Raw genomic sequence first — 12,499 nt, 5'->3', positions numbered from 1 at the left:
AAGGAAGAGCGGTAGCCCAATTCCTGGCCGAACGCTACGAATGAGGAAACCACGGAAGCTTACCTCCTCCCTGACGAGGAACTTCTGATGGTACGAGACGACTGTTGGACACTATACTTCGATGGAGCATCCAATCAAAAGGGATGCGGTGTCGGAGTTCTCCTAGTCAGTCCCGAAGGGGCCCATATACCAATTTCCGTCAAACTTGACTTCGAGGCCACAAACAACGCCGCCGAGTATGAAGCCTGCATAGTCGGGCTAGAGGCCGCGGTTAGCGTCGGAGTCAAACATTTACAAGTCTTCGGGGATTCTTCCCTAATAATGAACCACATATCCAAAAGATGGAAAGTACGAAGCACTAGTCTCTCAAAATATCAGGCTCACTTAGACCAAATAGTTGAGCAATTTGAAAAAATAGAATATACATACTTACCAAGAGACGACAACCAATTCGCGGATGCACTAGCAAAGTTAGCCTCGATACTCAACATCCCGAATGAGTGGGACGGAATGACCCTTCGGGTCGAACGAAGAAAAGAGCCGGCTTATTGCTGTGCCATAGACTCCGAACCTAAATATACCTAAGAAGAACCATGGTATACGGACATCCTTCGTTATAAAACAAGTGGGGAATTCCCCCTAAACACCTCCCCGCGAGCACAAAGGGCCCTACGCCTCCTCGCGTCACAATATAGCATGATCTTGGGAGAATTGTACAAATACACGCCAAATAAAATCAAGCTACTTTGTGTTCACCAAAATCAAGCCCAAAGACTAATGGAAGAATACCATAACGGCGTGTGCGGACCTCATATGAACGGCAAAATGCTATCCCGAAAAATATCCCGCTCAGGGTATTATTGGACCACCATGGAAACCGATTGCCATCACTTTTTGAAAACCTGCCCAAAATGCCAAATTTTCAGTAACTTTAACCACTTACCTCCCTCAGAACTATACACATTCACTTCCCCATGGCCCTTTTCTACCTGGGGTATAGACATATTTGGCAAAGTGACACCCACAGGTGTAGGGGGACACGAGTATGTTTTAGTCGCAATTGATTACTTCACTAAATGGGTAGAGGCAGTCTCCTACGCGAAATTAACGGCCAAGCATGTAGCCCGCTTTCTTGAAAAGAACATATTCTGTCGGTACGGGGTTCCACACGAAATCATAAGCGACCAAGGTTCCCACTTTAGGGCCGAAGTCCAAGACCTACTCGAAAAATATCATGTCAAACATCATAAATCCTCTCCCTACAGGCCGCAAATGAACGGCGCGGTAGAGGCGGCCAACAAAAACATTAAAGTCATAATTGAAAAAATGGCTGAAAACTATAGAGACTGGCCCAACAAATTACACTTTGCATTATGGGGTTATCGAACCTCAATCCGCACCTCCATTGGGGTAACACCTTACTCCTTGGTATACGGAATGGAAGTAGTCCAACCAATCGAGTTTGAAATTCCCTCCCTCCGGATCGTCCTAGAAAGCAAGCTACCCGAGGCCGATTGGGTCCAAGCTAGGTACGACGAGCTTGTCCTTGTAGATGAACGGAGATTGAGAGCTTTACATCACGTGCAAGTGTATCAAAAGCGTATCGCAAGGCAATTCAATAAAAGACTCAAACCTCGAAATATCAAAGAAGGTGAGTTCGTGTCAAAAGAGGTTCGTGCACCTACCACGGACCCCCGGGGAAAATTCCGGCCTAATTGGATCGGACCATACTTTGTAAAAACCATCCTACCAGGCGGTGCAGTCCAATTGGCTGACATAGATGGAGCGGAATTCGCTAACCTCACGAATTTAGACCAATTGAAAAAAAATATTATATTTAATAAAGTCCAGTTTGGAGTTAAGGCATTTTAATAGTACACATTAAACTCATAAGCAAGCATTCTGCACTCTACTCTAACAAAACGGCATAAGACTCACTAAAATAAAATAAAAAAACACGAAAACGAAAAGCTCGCAAGAACTGAGTTTCAACGCCCAGGGCTGGGCGCCATAATTTGTCACGCCCAGACCTGGGCGCCGATCTTTTCCAACGCCCATACCTGGGCGTCATTCTCTTCTGCCACCAGTCCTCCCGCTTTTGCAAGTGTTCGTACTTCTTTCTCGAATTACCAAAAGAATCACGAACACTTAGGGGGGTAGCAGACGTGTAATAAACACCCTTTTCAAAAAACATACTCCCTCCGTCTCTTTTTGTTTTTTACGTTTTCCTTTTTGGGTATTTCAAAATGTTCTTTACATTTCCTTTTATATTATCACATAAATGACTTAGTATTCTATCAAAATTTGTGTCCAGTTATTATTTTAACCAATTAAATTCATTTGATTATTTAATATCTCACACTTTTTCATTGGGACATTAAATTTTTCTCATTTCCCAATATCAAAATTTTGATAAAAGTGAAAAACATTATAAATAAACATAATTTATCTTGTTTAAATAAAAAATTGAGGAATCTCGATGCAAATTAATTAATCGTTAAAACGCGTGAAAAATGTCAAACGTAAAGAACAAAAAGAGAGGGAAAGATATTACAAAGGGCACTATACCCCGACCCATGCACGAGTAAAGCTAAAAGTCCAAAGATACATAGAAAAGGATAGCCACAAGAAACTTATGAAGGCACAAACCCAACAGAGGAGTATGACACGAGTTGACAAGGACAAAAACCCCAAATGTAGACATAAGAAAATATACATATGTAATACCCCCCAAGTAGTCGGCTAGTCTAGTACGTGTGCACTCTTGTACGAACTCATTTTTTTTGCAATATATGGAATCCTTTCTTTTTCAAAATTTGTCGTTGGTTTAGAAATAAAGTACCGTCATAATGCTACATGTTGAGACCTCATTTGATAAAGGCAACCTAGCAAGCCCATTGAAGGCTCAAACATTCTTGCACCAAAGATTCGCAAAAATAAACGAATGTAATAAAACATATATACATGCGAAATACAAGAATAAATAAAATACAAAAGAGGAGGCAAGCCTAAGACTCGTCCTCGGCTTCATCCCTCCAAGCCTCGCCGGTCCATCCCGTCCACCCCCCATAGTGCGAGGAACCCCAACCTGAACCTCCCCAATGCTGAGGCTGCGGCTGCAACTCGGGGCTAGGCTCACGAGCCACTGACAGGGAACGACGCCCACGCTCCGGCCCGGATCTCTCCCCAGAAGTACTCGCTCCCACATCAGAACGGCGATGGCGTAGGGGCGAGTGCCGCACCCGCTCTCTCTCCTCAGGGCCGCATCCCCCGAATCCCGACGGGCCCGTGTTATCGGCCCCGGCTTACCCTGTCTCCGTCTATAGAAACAAAAAGAAAAGTAAGTAACAGAAAACCAAATAAAAGGTACAGATCTCAAAAAACAAGCACATTACCTGAGTAGAATGGGGGCTCCTGCAAGAAAGTGTGGATCGGGCCCGAACCAACGCGGACTTCAACCGGTTGATCACCCCCACCATCGCATTGGCCGTACGGGCCGGGACCTGAAATGGGAATGTCAGAAAACAAAAAAAAAGAATAAGAAAGATACATAAATGAAAGGTGCATACCGCCTGTACTCCCTCAGGGAGCGGAGCATGGAAAACCCGGCCCTCCGGGATAATCTCCACAACCTCGGATCCACTCTCCCCAATATATGAGATCGAAGCATCGAGAGACACCCATCCCCCTAACAAAGGATCAGGATGCTCCTGCACGAAACACGATAACATGAATACATGGGCACGAGCAGGGGAATGCAGCAAAAAAATATAAGAATAAAAAGAGCGACTTACAGCGCCAGGCTCCGGGAGACGAAGAGAACTCAGGATGAACTGATGATAGTTAGCTCCCGCTATCACCAACTCCGTCGCCGGGACGCCCGCCCTCGAATGAACCCTCCAGGCCTCGCCTATCGAACGGGTGGCCAACATGGTCGCAGGTGGAGGGTGAGGCACCGAGAAGACTCCAACGGTCTGCATACGTACCCGCTCTCCCAGATACCAGACGGGGTCACGACGACCAACGAATAAAACCCGCATCTGGCTCAGGGTATAACTATCCCTGACCGAAGCGTATGCACCCCTAAAAGAAAGCCATGGGGTCCAACCACCTATTTGTGAATAACAAACACAATCAGATCTCGCACACAAAAAATAAATAATAAGAAACGAGATAGGGAAAATGTGCTTTACATGCTCGGGGTTCCCGTCCCGAATGAGATCGCACACGGTATCAGGCGGCGGACACGCCGTCAATCTCTTCTTCCAGGCCCAACGACGACCAGCAGGGTACTCCAAAGGCCTTTGCCCCTTTCGGGGAGCCAGCCAAGGTAAATGCTCAAAGGCCCAAAACTATAAAGGAAAGAAAGTGGACAGTAAAACAAATATATATCAAAGAGCCCAACAAAGACATGAAAGAAAAAAATAGCGAGGCACATACCTCAATCAAGCGCGGCACCCCCGCCAATGCGATGACGAAATGACGTCTACGGGGGTCCGACTCTCGCACCGCCAGACTCATCTGGCCCACGAGCGTCGCATAGCCCAAATCGCCCCAGCAGTAGGCGCCTAGCGAAGATACGTCCTCCACCCAATCTATCCATCTCGGGTCAAAGGTGTTAGTAGGGCCCGACAGAAAGGTAGAAGTGATGAAGTGGAGGTAAAACAGCCGGGCCTGTCTCAAAGGCGACTCCTCCACCCCACGTTCCAGGCCCCATATCAAATCAGCATAGGGTATCCCACGGGCCTGGTACGAAGGCAATCTCTGACCTAGCCACGAGCCCATGAGCCTAGTGCCCTCAGCAACAGCCGGCAGCGGGCCATCAGACCTCAGACGAACGGGAATCCCTGTAAAGGTCAAGCCCGTCAAAGCAGTGTAGTCCTCGGGAGTAATCGTCATCTCGCCCCAAGGAAAGTGGAAAGTATTGGTGGTATCCCACCACCATCTCATGAACGACCGCAAGAAAGATAGGGAGATGTTGAGTCGCAGTACCTCCCAAAAAGTCTCAACTACCGGGAACAGCGAACTCTCCCTCACCAAAGACTGGGTGTCCGAACTCAGGAAACCAAAGACGGTCTCGCTCATCGCCGCACCATAACAACGGACTGTAGTATCCTTCCTCGCATGAAGACGGGTGGTCACGTGATGCTCCAGGTCGTAGTGCAAATCCCGACCGTCGTAGTACGAAGGACCCACCCATAGGGGTCCCGCACCAGTGGACTGACGTGTCATGCCACGCTCCGCATGGTCACCAGAGGACGGTGATGACTCGCAAGACATGCTGGTCAACGACACAACAATAAGGCATTATACCTTTAACAAGATGGCACTTACCATCCCTAAAAGAGCGCATTCCGCTCGTGAAATGGAGTCAAACAATTTTGTTCCCTAAAAACATGGCACTAAGTTCAAATTCAGCAAAACTTTCCTAAACAAAAATTAACTCCAACAAAGTCGAAATTCTTTCATAATTTGTCACTCATGAATTATGAGGAACGCAAGCAGTATACCAAGAACACCTACATTGCAAGAAAATACTAGAATCGTAGGTACACTTAGGGGCTAGTATAAACATGCCCAAATTCAACAAAAACCAACATACTTGCAAAAATTATCATGCACAAACTAATTAACATGTCATATAGAACGTTTTCAGCTATCTAATTGAAAGAAAGGGGCACGAAATCAAAAACCCCCAAATCAATTTTAAGTTCAAGAACACTCAACAAAAAATGCTCGAAATAGACAAAAAGCTTAAAATTACTGAAAATTACTTACATTGGGAGGATTAGGAAGTGACTTGGAGTAGAATTCGTGAAGAAAAGTGAAAGAAACGAGTGGAAAATGAGTAAATTAAGTGAGAAACTCGAGCAAAAATGGCGAAGGAATGGAGGAAGAAAGAGACGGAACGCGCTTTTAAAGGCCAGCCTCCCCCTTGCGTTTTCAACGCCCAGCTCTGGGCGTTAAAAATTCCCGCGCCCAGTTCTGGGCGCTGAAAATGCTTCCCAAGACAGCGAATATTCGCTGTCGGGGCATGCGTAAGTTTCCTTTTGTAAGAATTATCTGTTGTCTTAATATTCCTTTCCCGCGGAAAAACAACGGTATTCCAAAAATCGCGTTATTTATTAACGAGAGACATACATGGCATGGACCCACTTATAGGACACGGCCAATTGGAAAACATTGCGACCCACAAACAGGTCGTAATCATGAAAGCCTTTTATAAAGAATATATATAGGCAAAGAAAAAAAAATGAATTCTCCAAAAACAAAAAAAAACAGGCTCGCCATCTTCAGCCGGCGGGGTCTGCGTCATTAACCGCGCAGGTCCTCAGTTTTCAAAAATAAAATATTCAAAAACAAAACAGGCTCGCCCACCTTCGGCGGGCGGGGTTTGCGCCACTAACCGCGCAGGTCCTTACTTGTTGCAGCAATAACTTTTCTTGGTTTATCTTTTTCCAAAAATCAAAAGATGGTTTATCTTTTTCCAAAAATCAAAAGATGGTTTATCTTTTTCCAAAAATCAAAAGATGGTTTCTCTTTTCCAAAAATCAAAGGATTGGTTTTCCGCTTTTCCAAAAAAGAGCGATGTGCTGGATTTTCCATCGTTTTACGTCCTACAAAAACAAAAGGGGTTTTCTCGTTTAGCTAACCCTGAAAATGAGAATCTTTAAAAACATTTTTACCTCGTGATCGGGCTTGGCCAGGCCTGGTTACACTTTATAGCTTTAATTTCGAAAACGTCTGTAGATACTTCTAATGACAAAGTGAGGGAGTTTCTATACATCTGTAGGTACTTCCAATGACAAAGTGAGGGAGTTTCTATACTTAACAAATTCCAATGACACGTGAGGAATGTGTTAACACTTCAAGTGATGACCCTTAAGTCAAATATTATCATTCGGGGGCTCGTGAGACCCTCGCAAAACAGGTCACATACACCATGGCTTGTATGACGCACTCCGTCTAATACTTTGACCATCGTCTTACTCCAAGACTCAGTCAAAGTGGGGGCTAACTGTAGACACCTACTTTTTTCCCCATTCCCGAAAGGGAAGGTTCGATGATGAGAACATAAATCTCCACTTGGCAACGCATCTCCTATAAAATAACGAATCTCGATCACCCTTTTCATTTCAGCCAAACCTGTTATTTATAGAAACATGCTAAAAATAGTAACTGCCATAACGGGTAGTTGTTAAAAGTGGCAAGACATAAAAGATAGAAATCTGTCAGAATTAGGTGTTGCACTCCAACATAAGTCCTAAAAGAGATAGAATTGGCAAAGGAATTCTATTCCTGCTATAATTCGGAAATAAGAGTTACGTATTAATTAAAATCCTAACGAACCTAGAGTTCGTAACGGGCCCAGACGCATTCCGTCATAAGTTGATACGCACTAAGAAACTCGGATAAGTCTCAAAAGCTCCGTGATTAAGAGTCCAAATCTGACAAAAGGCTCGGCCCATATCCTATTTTCAACGCCTGGGTCTGGTCGTGTTGTTTCCGAATTCTTTTTGGATCTGGATTCTAAAGATCTATCTTTCCACGAACTCTTTCCCTATAAATATAGCCTAAAAACCGACGTGAAGAACACACACAATTCATAATCTGAGTATTGACTCCAACCCTAAGCCTAAGCCTCACGCTGCGAAATTGATCCCGCATTCTGTCGCAATCGACCCAAAAGTCGAACAGAACGTATCTTGTCCCTTGTAGCTGATGAATTAAGCCTAAATACTGGAACACTGCTCAGAAACCCGAGATTCGTTAAATAAAAGGAGAAATAGCAAAGCCAAGTGGTTAGTTTTCTGAGAACCGTGACGCACCTCTCAAGGGTGCGTTGTAATGTGTCCCTTCGCATGATTTAATCGCTTTCATCACCCTTTTATAAAATTGTTAAACTATTAATTTGATTGATCTATCACGCCTAATAAGATAATACCTTGGACAATTGAATTATCATGCTAGGTACCTTAAATCAATCTAAATAAGATAATCACGACCGATTTAGTATTATGTGTTGCATATTGCTAAAAAATCAATTCAGAATAGTTTAATAGTTTAACGCATGTCCCTTCAATTATTTATGCTGAGCTATAACCTGCCTCTAGAGTTATTGATGAGCACTCCTCTCGGTAGTTACAGTCCCCCGAACTCTCAATCTCTGCCCTGCGGGTGTACGTTGAGCGATCCCCACACCAGGGATCACAAGGGAACCTATGGCCGTCGTGGTCGAACATAATTGCACTCCCTTTATGTCACGATAACCGGGTTTTGTCAGTTTTTCTCATTGTCGTTAAAAACTGAATGGCGACTCCTATATTACTAGTCGATTGGGTGTAAACTCACAGGAAATCTAACTACACTTGATCTGACAACGTCACGCCCACGAGGGACGAGGTCATGCATTAGCCTTGTGCTTTTTCGACCCCCTCATAGTAGGACTACGAAAACTAATACTTAATCCGAAAGTAACTTGGCAACTAAGTAATTCGACTTTTCTTGGATCCCAAGACGAAGCAACCAACGCAGCCACAATGGGACACGCTGGCCCGCGTGCCTGCCTAGGCCCAACCGCAGCCGCAGCTGGCCAAAGGCCTAGCGCGCTACAGTCTGGCCTTGGTGGGCTGCTCGCTGCTGCTGCCTTGCCTTGCTGCTCGAGGCCCACAGCTCTCCAGGCCCATCGGCTGAGCACTGGCGCTGGGCTTCGTGCTCAGTGTTATGCGCTTGGCCTTTTTCTTGTAGAGCGATGGTCCGGCTCGCTTGCCGGCTTGTCGCTCGTCGAGCTTCCGATTCATTTTCTGATTCCGGAATCCATTTCCGTTTCGAACAAATATTTACGTTTCCATTAATATTTCAGATTCCGGAAATAATTTCCTTTTCCGACAATATTTCCGATTCTGGTAATAATTCCGTTTTCGGCAATATTTCCGTTTTCGGCAATATTTCTATTTCCGATAATATTTTTCGATACGAACCATGTTTCCGTTTCTGGAAACATCTACGACTTGGATAATATTTATATTTCCGTTATGAACCATATTTTCTATTCCTGCAATATCTTCATTTTCGAAGTATTTATTTACTTTGCCTTTTGACGATTTCAGCTCCCCCTGGTACCAAGATCCGTCATTTCCGAATGATCATAAATGGAATACTTAATGAATAATATATTCACTTAAATACTTGATCCGTTCACGTACTATTTGTGTGACCCTACGTGTTCAGTCAAGAGTAAGTGATGGATTAATATTATTAATTCCACTTGAACTGAAGCGGCCTCTAGATAGGCATTCAGTCACTTGATCTCACTGAATTATTAACTTATTAATTAAAACTGAACCACATTTATTAGACTTAGCATTAAATGCAGACTTGGACCAAGGACATTATTTCCTTCAGTATATTCATAATCAATTAGATGAAAGATAAGTTAGGTAGGAAGTTCCAATCTAAGGCTCTGTTTTGTTCACTTTATTTTCATTTATTTTTTAAAATAATTTCAGATAAGTTCACATAATTTCGGTTAAGTTCAGGTAATTAAATATAAGATAAGATCTGGAAAAATAAGGGTTGGCCAATTATAATTTATAACTAAAATAAGTTCTAATAAGTTCAGGTATATAAGTTCAGATAAGATAGGTTCATATAAAAAAGTGAAAATCAAGTGAATAGAAGTACCCCCTTAAAATCCATCATTTCTTGACAATAATTTTTTTTTATCCCCATAATCCACCAAGGTGAGACGCACAATTTTATGTATTGAAATGTTAATTTTGTACAAAATTTTATACATAAGTGATATTGCATTTGTTGCATTAACCTATTATTCTACTATTAAAAAAATATTATTAACAATAACTTAAGAAAGACTTAATGCGGAGTATGTTATTTAAGTAATTTTATATCAAATATGATCAATGATTCATCGTAAACACCACCTTTTAATTCTATACTAACCCTTATAATTTTGAGCATACATTTATTGACATGAATTCATTATTTAAAAATAGGAAAATTTGGTAATATTAATCCAACCTTTGGCCGATTTTCTTTTATTAATCCCACCTACGACATATTTTTTAATAATCCCACCTTTACTACCCGACGACTTTTATTGGGCTTAAGTGGCCGGTAATCGGTGAAAAAGTCAACGAGATGGTGATGAATTGATGATGATGACTGAATATATCAAGAGAGAGTACTGCCATGTAGAGAAATAATGCCGCTTACAACAGTTTTATGACCTGTTGGGCCCAATAAAAGTTGTTGGGTAATAAAGGTGGGATTATTAAAAAATATGTCGTAGGTGGGCTTAATAAAAGAAAATCGGTCAAAGGTTGGATTAATATTACCAAATTTTCCTTAAAAATAATTCTTAAACTACTCCCTCTGTCCCAATTTAAAGTGTTCACTAATCATGACACATAATTTTAGTATAAACTAGCTTTTGAGCCCGTTCAAATAACGGGCGATTTTGTAGTGGTTACTCTGTATTTAGTTTATCTTTTTAAGTTCAAATTTTTTGAGCTTGTGATTTTAGATAGAATATATGATTAAATAGAGGTAAATTTTAAAAGTTGAATTAATACATAAATTAAATAGTGTATTATTGAGTGTTAATCGGGAAGATGGAGTGGAAAATGTTGAATGAATAGATTGGTGAATTGATGTTGTATGAGGAAGATGAAGTGAAAGAATCGATTGGAGTTGTATAATATATCAAACAATAAAGAAAAAATAAAATAAAAACCAAATTGATGGACGAAAGAATGGATGACACGTGTCACCTAATCAAATGTGTTGACACATGTCATCTAATAAATTGTGGTTTTCCTTTTTAAATACTAGGTATAGACTAGGTATAGACTAGGTATAGATTTTCAAGTGTGGTTATCAAATATTTTTTTCTTTTTGAGAAATTAAAGTAGGTAGAATGAAAGATAGTGATTTTTTAATTGAATGAGAGAGAGAGTGTGGGACCCTATGTTTTAGTAGTGGAAAAAAAGAAGTAATAACACAATCGGATTTTTCATGAAATACCCCTGAGTTTTTTGCAAAATTCATCAAATGCCCTTCGACTTTCAGAAATTCACCAAATTCCCCTCATATTTAACTTAATACCCAAACTACCCTTACACTTAACAGACGTTAAGTAGTTGTTAGCATAATTTTACTATTTTGCCCTTATTTTGCTTTTAGGCAACTAAAATTTTGGACATTAATAAACAGATTTGCAGTCTTGTCCTTCCCAGATCTACATCGCCATTGTAGTAGCTTCAACTGAGAGAGAGAGAGAGAGTGAACAAGTAATATTCTCTCTCCTCCATTTTCGTCTTCCTTCGAACTTCTACAAAACCTCCAATTTTGTTCTCTCACTTTTCAAAGACCCGCAACTCAATCATGTCCAAGATCACGCAATCAATGTCGTCGAATTTCTAGGTTTTTTGCAATTCGATCGAAATCACAGTAGACGAACATTGAGAAGAGAGAAAAAGAATCGATCGATTGATAATGGAGTCACGACCTTCCCTTTCGGAAAGGTTCAATCACGAAGAAGCAACAACGAGTACTTCATCATCACCATCTTCACCATCAAGAGAGAATATTATCTCAAAAACAAGCTCAAATTCATCTCTTTCATGTAAGGCAATTTTTTAGCATAATCTCTCTTCAACTCTCAATAATCCTCATTCTTCTCGCTCTAGCGACGCTTCGTCGTGTCTTGGGTGGTGGTCTTCACCGACATTGGTGATTTTGCCCGAATTCGCTCCGATGAATGCCTCCAAACCTGAATTAGATTCTAAAAAATCTGAATTTTCAACCGTATTTGAATTCGATCTCGGAGCATTATGCTCAATTTAAGTGTCAGAACTCTTTGTGTGGTAATTTGCTATAAGTTTGGGTTGTTTCAATTTCCTAGTTAGGCTTTCCTTCTCCTTCCCCTGTTCCCCGGCCTAGGGATTTCACCTACAAAGATATGGCTGGGAATGTTCCTTCATTTTGATAAAGAGTAGTTTCCTCACCTGAAATTCTTGAACTTGCTTTTGTTGCTCAGCTTGCAACCTACCGACAGTGCTCGGAAATTCACCAACTTTAGATTCAATTCTTTCAGTCAGTGCTTTACCAAGAGCTTTCCCTAGGAAAATGGCATCAAGGACTGTTTTACTATCATTTTCACCTGCAAGATTCAGTACCTCAGAGATAAAAAAACATGGCTGAAGAAGGCAATAGTAAAACACAAACACTAACAAATATAAGCATGATGCCGCATCTAAGTTACATTAGCATCTTTTATACCTTAAATGAACTATTGAACTCACAACAAATGTATCAAACTAATGAAACTTTGCCAGATAAGCCAAAATAAATTGAGTATTTGAATATCTCCTCAAAAATAAGCCAAAATCAGTTAGACATTAAGATACTACCGGAGTACTTGACAAAGAAAATAGTACTACTCTACTATGGACGAACCAGAGATAAGGAGAGGCAT

Source organism: Spinacia oleracea, chromosome 2 (assembly GCF_020520425.1).
Source record: "Spinacia oleracea cultivar Varoflay chromosome 2, BTI_SOV_V1, whole genome shotgun sequence".
In the NCBI taxonomy this organism is placed as follows: domain Eukaryota; kingdom Viridiplantae; phylum Streptophyta; class Magnoliopsida; order Caryophyllales; family Amaranthaceae; genus Spinacia; species Spinacia oleracea.
The sequence above is the reverse complement of the archived record's forward strand: the minus strand, read 5'-3'. Positions refer to the sequence as shown.